Consider the following 10829-nt stretch of genomic DNA (forward strand, 5'->3'; position numbering starts at 1 on the left):
ATTCTGGCAACTCAAGCTTTTGTCTGATATCCCATGGGCAGGAAAAGGATGATTTCTGCGGAAGCATCTCTACATACGCTGCTTCTAGGTCAATCCGTTGTGTTCCTTGACCGATTGTGCAGGTGTTTTTCTGTAGACATTGACATTTTGTAATGTGTCATGGTGTATTCATGTGACGCAAGTACTACTTGGCCAGCGATTTAACGATATTGTACCTCAGACAACATTGATTATAATTGCAGTCAATAGTGAAGTTGTAGACTGCCGAATTTAATTTGGGTTTATTGGCCATATTTTGCTGTCGTTCACAAAGAGGTTAAGATCAATATTTCTATTCAGCCCTATTCTGCATTTCTACTCGAATCGAAATTTTCTCCGATTGGCAACTTTGGTATTCTGCGTTTCGATTCAACTTCGAAAATTCCAATTCTATGTATTCTGCATTGCGATCGTAATTACGTTTTTGTACGTTGAAGTTTTGTCGGCGGAAAGCCGTTATATATTCATTTTCGTGCACTTGGATAAAATAATTTCCTCAAATATGTAAGTAAAACTTTATGATTATAGTTGTAAAAGACATAATGGTGGTGTCCTTGGTTGTTTGTGCTTAAATTATATTTTTTGATATGTTTGCAGGTCAAAAGTAACAACGGCAGAGCAATACGAAAAATTGTGTGATATGATGGCCACGAAAAGAGATATTGCGCAGGGCTTCCAAAAGCGACCGAAGAAAGAAGTACAGGAGTTTTGGGAGGAGGTTGCAAGGAATTTAAATGCACTTGGCCCACCAACAAAAGATTCCAATACATGGAGGTAGGGTATTACCTACAAATAATTTTAAAAAATTAAGTTAAATTTAACGTTTTCGTGCAGGTCTGGATTGACTGAAAATGCTACATGAAGCGAAAATTATCGCATAACAAAAAAGAAAGGATGAGCACCGGTGGAGGTTCTTGTCGTTTACAACGCATAAGCCCACTTGATGAAAAGGTGATAGCTTTGACGGGTTTGGAAAGGGATGATATCCCTTCAACCAGTAGAGCTAGAAGCCAAAATAGAGAGGCGAGAGCAGACAATCAGAGCACTTCTTCATTACTTAAGCAACAGATACAAATCAAAAAGAATTTTATGCAGAGACGAAAAAATTCAATGAAGCTGCCTTTGGTAAAATGGAAGAAGTTACTTCATATTTACGGCACATGAATCGTTCTCAGAAACTTTGGCGGAGACTGCAGTGAAGCAACTTGAAGAACAGAAGCGACACAACAGAATTAAGAAAGAGCTGGTGAAGGAAAAGTAGAAATAAAAATGCAAATGCTAAGATTAGATCCAAATTATAAGCCGGATTCAAAGTAGTAATTTTTAATTGTTAGCCTTTTATTTATTTTACTATTATTCATTTATATAACGAGCTGTGAAATGAAATAAAAAGCATTTACTTTTCTAATATAGGAGCTGAAAAATGCACTGAATGCAATTGTTTTTATTTAATAGAATAATGTAGGGCATATTTTGAATAATGCATTGCTCTCCTCCTCAAGTAATATCGCTGCCGCTACTGATTCCATGTTAGTGTTTAAAAAAAACGAGATATAATTTCTTTATTTTAATAAACCAACAATAATTTGTGTATTTTGCTTTGTTATGTTTCATTTTCACACGTTTCAAGGCAAACAGCTGACTTCGAAAGAGCTACAGCTCTTCCTCTTCCTCTTTCAATCCAATCGTAACTCAGAATACCTATTTTCGTTTCAGACGGAGCGTAGAGCGGGAACGTAATCGAAATGCAGAATAGGGCTGATTGTTTGTCTCATAGTAGCAGAAGCGAGAACGGTTGAAAAACTGTTTTTTTTTTTTTTACTTTTAAGATGTCTGTAGGGTATTCTTTTTTCAAATTTATTTTTTCCTTTTTTTTTTGCATTTTCTGTTCCCTTATACCCTTAGCATTAATTTAGAAACCCAGTTTACCATTGGAAGGTTTCGAAAAAGGCCCAAAAATAATAATACCGCTTGACGTTCGGAGCGCTCGGAGTGCACACCTCAAACTTTAAAAACGTTTTGCTCAAAATACACTTTTTCAAACTGGCGGACATGATTCCGGTCGAACTACTCAACCGATTTGCTTAATTTTTTTTAATGTTCACAAAACGGCTATCGTCCCTGCTAGATTCATAATTTTTTCTAATTTATTGACAATGTTATGACAAAATGTATGTACATATGTAAAAAAAACATGGGGAAAAATTAAAAAAGAAAAAAAAAAACGTTAATTACTTTTTTATTTATCAACATTTTTTCATGATTCTAGTAGGGACAATAACCATTCAGGTACTTTTTATGAAAAAATTGGGTTTTTGTGTTTCAGATGATCCAAACATGAGAAATCGTGTCCGCCAGTGAAAAAACGCATATCATTCACCCAGCCATTTCTCCGACAGATGTCATCAAAAAATTCCGAAAACAATTGTTAATACACTCCACGATATACCTCATGATATGTGAAAAAAGTTCTATTGTAGAATAAAATTTCTATAAAAAAATGTCAAAAAAATGCCAAATTACCCTACTACCCCCTTAAACACAAATCATCAATTCCTGTGATACGATCGGTCACCTCTAATTTTGAGCAATAGGTATTATAAATTTTTCTAAGTATCCTAATAACATTTTAAGCTTGACCGTATCCAAGGATTACCCCCAGGTTTAAGAAGTTGATCTCTTTTCAGTTTTTCCACATAGCGGCAGGTTAAGTACCTTGTTGAAATTGCATAATCGAGATGATGATTTAACATCAACATATTTATTCCATCTGGGCTGTTACATTTGGTTAGTTAAAACGTTTTGAGCTTCCTCGTTGACATTTTCCGTGGCCATCTGAGAAGGTCCTATCCACTAGGATGAAGAAGCTAAAATAGCTCACGCACTTCATCGGGTCTGCGCAGACATAACCCGTCTTCCTCTGTTTGCTTAAGAAATTGATGGTAAACTACATGTTACCAGAATTATTATGTCTGCATATTCAGAGTTAAACTTACATATAACTTTATGCTCCGGTTTTTCAATTTCTGGTTATCAGCCAAGGGAAATGGCATTAACGCGAAGTTTGCGATAATGCTGAATATTAAAATTATTTTTAACATAAATCACTTGCAATGATATTTCAGCTAACACAGCTAATTTTCAAAAGTTGCAGTTTGCATTGTCGAAAGCGGCCTATGTCTGCATGTATGGGTAAGATGGTGAAGTGCCTCAATTGTTTATATAGAATTACGCCTATCCCGGACGTTACACGATCAAGAAGTTGTTTTCAGGTTCCAATACACTCACACTTACCACAATATAAATTTTTCAATTCAAGTCGTGGTTCAAGTTGGCTGTCAAGTCAACAGAGCTGATGACATACATATATATGTATGTATGTATGTATGTACATAGTTTTGCACACTTTCGATTGTCGGTATCGTTATATTTACGGATTGTTTATTAAAATATACATATGTATGTAAGTATATAAATCCATTATATTTTATGACCATGACGACTGCAACTTGAAGCTATTCACTTTACGTTGAAATTATTGAAACCATATAGGAAACAAAATTTGTATTGGAATTGAACTCACCGACTCGATGAAATACATTCCGGCTACTTAGAAAATCGTTGAAACCGCAAAATCGATTTTTGTCGTAAACTATCCGTTTTTGAGTGAGTTGTGGAAATTTAAAAAAACGACGTTTTTAAATGTTTATGAGAAAAAATTTATAAGGCTGTCCTAATTTACATAACTATGTATGTTTAAATCAGGGTTCTCATTTACTACTCCGTTGCAGCAAAATTTCTAAAATTATTGCTATGCTATCGCTACCGCTCTCACTTTGTCGAGAGCCGCAGCATAGCCTTAGCATAACAATGTAAAGTATGTGCTCTACTCTGCTCCGAGTTTTGTTAGGTAAAAAACTATAGCTGGAGCGGGAGCAAAAAATTAAATTCTGCGCTATGCTCTGGCGTAGCAGTAGCAAAAAATTGGGAGCGGTAGCACAGCAGAGCAAATGAAAATTTTCATGTGCTACAGCTCCCGCATGTGTTTGTTGCTTTTTTTTTCTTTTTGCTATTTTCTGGCATATTATTTGAATTAATTGAATAATTCAAACAAAACAATGTTATGCAAATCATTTTGGCACTTGTTGCGTCAAGTGCCTTTATAAATCTAAAATCAAATATTTTCAGAAATATATTAATAAAGTGAATTAGATAATAATTGAATAAATTATAAAATTTTTTTTATTATGTAAAATATTTACCATTTTTATATTACCAAGAACATCATCTATTCCAAATGTATTACAATACTCAATTACTATGAATTTTCGAAATTAATTTTAACTGCATATACATACTTTCCCCCTTTTTATAAACATTAGGGTGCTTTTATTTTTTTGAATTATTAATTTTGTTCGGTCCCGTCACGAAATTTCCTTGGAAATACCCCAAAAAAAAAAATTCCCTGAAAATTTTAGCCCTACATATTAACATTAAGAACTGGACCGAGGCACGTAAAAATTTTCCATAGAAAATACACTACAATCTTGGTTTTTTATCTTTAAATTCCTACAGATCAGATGGGTATTTATATGACATCGCTTAGACTTTAGACGCTGGAGCTCTTGTCAAGTTATACAAAAAAATGCGAATTTCGCGGAAGAATCAGGTTTAGATACCTCGCCTTTATCTTTTTGGAATACACGTGGTTAATATTCATCTACTGATTACCAGTACCAGTTTTAATCCATTGCACTGCGTATTTGCAGTTCTATTCTACCATTCAATATTTAGTAATTTTATAATTTTTAGGAAGAATCAGTTTGAAATTGTACGCATATACATACTTCAATGTATATTGCAAAGAATCGAAAAGATTTCTTGTATATCTAAAATTATAATAAACCTTTATCAACACTCCAATTATTCCGTTATATCTTTATGTTAGATATCGCGTTTGGTTTGTTATGAATGCATTTGCGTCCTTGACCAATAATCCAGCAAAGCATCGCAGTGCCTTGACGATGAAAATTCCAATGCCATTTTTTGTTGTGATATTAAATATATCGGACGGGCTGTCTTAAAAAAAAACTACCTGGTTAAGAAGCAAAATCAGTATAACCCATATACTAAGCATGTTTGGAAATGAAAATTTTTACTTATTTCTTTCTATTTTTGAATTACTAAAATTTTCAAATGATTCTTACATAAATTTTGAACAAATGCTTATGATTTGAAATATAATTTTTGTATTTATGAGCTGTATTGAAATTTAGTATAAAGAGATAAAATGTATCCTATGTCCTTACCCGGCTTCTAAACTACCTCCCCACCAATTTTAAGCCAAATCGTACCATTGTACCATACTTGTAAATGTCAGAAAATAGCAAAAACGAAAAAAAAACAACAAACACATTCGGAAGCTGTAGCACATGAAAATTTTCATTTGCTCTGCTGTGCTACCGCTCTCAATTTTTTGCTACCGCTACGCCAGAGCATAGCGCAGAATTTAATTTTTTACTCCCGCTCCAGCTATAGTTTTTTACCTAACAAAACTCGGAGCAGAGTAGAGCACATACTTTACATTGTTATACTAAGGCTACGCTGTGGCTCCCGACAAAGTGAGAGCGGTAGCAAGAGTAAAATGGAAATGCTACGAGAGTAGCGTAGTTTTTCAAACGCTGGTTTAAATGTGTATTTTAGGGATTATAGACAAAAATACACCAAGGATATCAATTTGAAGCATACATATATTCAATAAATTTTCATAAATATGGAAAAAGTTTCCAAAAACTATCTCGCGTTTACATTATCGATTCATTTACTGGTTAACACCGATTTTATGTTCGTAATTCAAACTTAATTTCTGGAACGGGCGGGTGCTTCAACTCTGTAACTTTAATCCACTCGAAAAGGAGGTAAGCAGTAAAAATACACCTGTTGAAGTATTAAAAGGCATTAAAAATTTTGGATATTCACCAGTAGCTGCAGCAAACACATATATCGGATAAGATCCCTGAGCTAAAACTACAAGTAAAAAGAGCCCAATTGATGTAATTTATTCCCAGCACTAAGTACAAAATAAATCAACATACAATGTATTTAACGCCTGACCAAGCATGAAAACTAACGCAAAATCTGATGTATCCTGTACACAACCTGTTCTGTCCGTAACAATGTTGATAAAACCGAAATAATTAACATACAATTTTTGCTAAAGAAAACAGGTAATCCCCGTTAGGATGGTAAGGATTAGTTAAGTTGACTTCTTTAGTGGAGGCATACAGACCTCTCTATGCAGGGGTTTGATGGGAGACATTAAGAGGCATCCGGAGTGCAGTGTTATGATAAGTTTGCAGCTACCTCGTTTGCGTTTCACTGCATTCAGGCGACCATATTGGTGCGGCGTAGTTATGGACCAGCCGTCCGATTGCCTTGTATGTTGCCAACAACGTTTCTGTGCCCTTTTCCTATATGCTGCCGTCTCGCGACTTAAGGATTTTGTTGCGGCTCTGTACTTTAGTGATAATAGCGTTCGTATGAGGAGTGAAGGAGAACAGACTATCAAGAGACAAGTCGGTATTCCTTCGGTCAGTTAGTTTTTGTTTTAACGGTTTCCCAATCCCCGTTAGGATGGTAAGGGTTATCTGTGTTGTCGTCGACGTCATATAACGGGAGGCCCAGGAAACGTGCTGTTTTGACGGGGTCAGACCAAAGGGAAAAGGGTGTTAGATGAGTGGGGTTGGTAGGGCTTACAAATAGGTGGTCAGTGTCATGCGGGGACTCGTTGCATGCAGGACATACATTGGGTATGTCAGGGTCTATTCTGGATAAGTAGGAGTTTGACCTGTTATCATATCTAGAACGAAGTTGCGCTATGGTCACTCGCGTTTCTCGCGGCAACTCGAGCTCTTCGTCTGCGATGGGTGGTGGTTTGACTCCAAGAACGCCATTCACGGGGAGGGAGTCGGTGAAGGTGTTGATGGCTCCACTGTGAATGGCGGCCAGTACCTGTCGAAAGTCAGTTTCGTCCGAGGTTCGACGTCGTCGATGTAGTCAAGGAAAGACCTCTTGATACTCCTAGGAGGCGGTTCCGCTCCCAGAAGATAGCTGAAAGGGTGATTTCTACGAAAACATCCCAGCAGGAACTGCAAATTGCACAGCCGTAGAGGCTAGTGTCGCAGTGTTGCATAGGCAACATGGGGCCACGTAACTCGTGGTCCACTCCCTGTGAGTCCTAAGGCCTGAGCAGGTCTTAAGATGGCTCCATCCATTGCATGTATTACACCTGACCGAGGTGGAGATTGGATGGAGCCTTTTTGTACAAACGCAGCAGAAAAATTCCTCCGAGCCCGGGTTGGACTCTATGCCAGCACCAGTCAGGAGGATATGGAGCAACCCTGCTGCAAGGCATTGCTCCAGTGACGACAAACACAAATTAACACTTACCGATCAAAACGGGCTTAGATCGCCGGAAAAACAGCCCTTGGTCGGATGAAATCTTGGAATTGCGGTTTGCAGGGAAAACACGACTGCGAGTAATAGTTACCATAAATAAAGCGTGGAAGGAAGTAACATATAACAAGCGGTCAGTTTGTGAATATGGTCGCTGTGGATTTAGTGGGGGAGGGTGTTAAGTTCCGTGCAGCGAAGAATCGAGAAAGGCTGGAGAGATAGCCGTTTACGTTTGAGCACAATCCATCGATTTCAGTGCCCGATGTCGTTATCGTGGAAGATATGTTCATTTTGAGAGAGAGAACAATGGCGAAAGTACAAAATTTAAAGGCAGAAAATAAAAAAACTTGACGCCGACAATCAAGAGAAAATGAAGAGAGAAGAGGGTAGTTTAAAATTTAATCCTAATTCTAAAATGTAGCAAAAATAATAACACGAAAAACGTGTAGGTTTTTTAAAACTTGTTTTGTTTTAATTCTAATAAATAAATGTACATATGTTGTTGAAAGACGTAACTAAATTTTTGGTTGCTTTATTTCTTTGGTATATTATCATTTTGCTTCCCCCAAACTTGGGGAATGTCAACAATACGTTTGGGGATTTTACCGATAATATAAAAAATTTACCTAAAAGTTGTAAAAGAACACTAGTGTAGTTGATTTCGAAAAAAATTTTGTCAAGGAAATGAAAACAGGGAAATAAAGTAATCTAGTTTCCAATATTTTCTGTCTGATAAATCGGGCAAATAATAACCTCAGCCCCATATACCTAATTGATAAATGAGGAATGCACCGCGACCTTAGGTCTATTGTGCCCTCTCCTAAATCACATGGACTTACTTAGCCCCAGCATATTTATAAAGTCCAATATTCTGCCGGGTGCTAGTGAGGCAATGCGATCCCTATCCGGAAACATGGATCCTAGGGCCTTAAACCTGCGTCTACAGACTGCTGTGCACTTGATTAGCAGGTGTTCAGGTGTTTCAGGCTCCCTGTCGCAGAACCGGAAGTTAGGGCAAGAGGATAGGGCCATGTTATAAAATATACCTAATAGTCACTTTATAGTTGTTCGTAATAATATGCATTTGTATATAATTCTATAACATTTAAATTACAACTCAATATCAATCTTTACCGTTTTAACATTTTGATAAATATTTCCTGCAGCTTCACTACTATAATATTACAAAATGTAATATTTATAGACAAGCTAGCCTGTACACATTTAAAATGTGTGTAGTATATCTAATTAAATGTCTATTTCCTCATCAGTTTTACTGCTGCCTACCTATTACTGTATATGGGGAAAAGTTATATCTATCAACTGAGTCCTTATAAATCTTAACTTTCATCCAAAATTTCGAAGTAGATTAAGTATGATGCTATAGAAAAAAATTAATAACGGAATATTCTTAGGATAACGTTTTTGAAATTAGTTGAAACCTGGGCTGGTAGGCCTCATAGTACATTCTCCTCCCGCCTCTCCTCCAACCGTTTGTGTGCTGATCGGTTCTTAACGTACTGATCCCACTCTCGCCTGGGACCATGAAAGGCCACTACCTTTCCGGAAGGTGGATAGCGGCTTTGAGTGGGGAGAATGCTGGACAAAGATTACAAAGGTAAGTGCTGATATTCCCAAATAAGGCATCCTCAATTCTCGTAGCGACACTAAAATACCCATACCCTCTGGTTTCGAGAGGGTGGTTTGTCGGATCCACTCAAAACATGCCAGAGGGGATACAGTCTCCAAGGGTGATAAGGAAGAACTGACTTACGCAAACTTGAGGAATTCGTTTTGGAGACATCAGACATAAATGTGAGTGACTTTTTTGTGTTATTTGTAGCGAAGTTCGATTTATTTCTGTGATTAAGAGCAGGGAGGACTGAGGAGCCACTCCTCGGAAATAGGTATATTAGCTTTAGTGCGAAGTGCGTCCAGCTGGTTAATCTTAAGGGGTTACATAGTTTTACGGGTTTCAAAAAATCGATTTTTTTATTGTCTTATTAAATTCTACAACACCTCTTAATATTGTCCTAAATTTTCAAGTTGATCCGAGAAATAGTCTCGGAGATACAGCCTTGAGAACTTGTGCGCTCGAGGCTAGCTAGGCTAAGTGTGCCGTCTTTAAACGCGTTTTTCTCGAAGCTATTTTTCCCGGTCTGCATGATAACTCATACAGTTTTTAACATTTTTTGATGCGATTTTTTTTTAAATATTCGAAAATGTTTTCTCTATAGTCTGTCGAGCCGGATTTTCGATATTTTTATTAAAAAATTTTATAAACATAATTAGATTGTGACATTTATGACGTAAAACGCATACTTTTTTTCGAAATTAAAAAATTCATTACATTTTTACCAAGAAAGGAATTTCGAATCCGCTCTAATTTAGGAGATGTGTCAAAAACAGGGTAACCAGAAAGCACTTAAAACTGCATTACATCAGACTGCAGCAAGGAAATATTTTATAATGATCGAAAGCAACCGATTGATTTGAAGTTTGTAATTAACGCTATTAAAAGAAGGCCGATTAAGAGAGTCAACAGCATTCTAGAAGACAAGATAAGAGACATAAATGCTATGCATATGGTACCGCATATATGACTAATCGGGACAAACAGGCTTGGGTGGAGGGCAGTGTGGCGAACACTAATGTCAGAACATAATCGACGAATTATGTAACTACCCTGCAAGAGGGAGGTAACAGATTGCACAAATACATTGAAGGATATCCAGCTGTTCACCAACACTTACATTTTGTGCAATTTTCGATTGAATGGGAGAAAGCGTAAAGTCCTAACTATAGTATGCATACGCTGTCGTATGTTCTTTTTCTTCGTTTTTCTTCTTCGGCGTAGACACCGCTTACGCGATTATAGCCGAGTTAACAACAGCGCGCCAGTCGTTTCTTCTTTTCGCTGGCGCCAATTGGATATTCCAAGCGACGCCAGGTCCTTCTCCACTTGGTCCTTCCAACGGAGTGTTTTCGTCCATTCGGACAACATGACCTAGCCAGCGTAGCCGCTGTCTCTTAATTCGCTGAACTATGTCAATGTCGTCGAATAACTCATATAGCTCATTGTTCCACCGAATGCGATATTCGCCGTGGCCAACGCGTAAAGGACCATAAATCTTTCGCAGAACTTTACTCTCGAAAACTCGCAACTTCGACTCATCAATTGTAGTCATCGTCCAAGCCCCTGCACCATATAACAGGACGGGAATCATGAATGACTTATAGAGTTTGGTTTTTGTTCATCAAGATAGGACTTTAGAGGGCTGTTTGTTTAATGACAGTAGATATTTCGTCAGAGATAAAGAGTTGCCCAACTCTCC

The 10829-nt window shown here is 37.1% G+C and overlaps 1 long non-coding RNA gene across 1 annotated transcript; it reads right to left on the reverse strand.

The window, feature by feature from the left end:
- Positions 1–2764: 2764 nt before the first annotated feature.
- Positions 2765–3727, reverse strand: LOC120782154. Its single transcript, XR_005706230.1, has 2 exons — positions 3036–3727; positions 2765–2966 (listed from the first exon to the last, which is right to left on the reverse strand). It is a non-coding gene; the product is annotated as an uncharacterized LOC120782154 (long non-coding RNA).
- Positions 3728–10829: the final 7102 nt, after the last annotated feature.

The sequence above is a fragment of the Bactrocera tryoni genome, unplaced genomic scaffold (genome assembly GCF_016617805.1).
Source record: "Bactrocera tryoni isolate S06 unplaced genomic scaffold, CSIRO_BtryS06_freeze2 scaffold_964, whole genome shotgun sequence".
NCBI lineage: Eukaryota > Metazoa > Arthropoda > Insecta > Diptera > Tephritidae > Bactrocera > Bactrocera tryoni.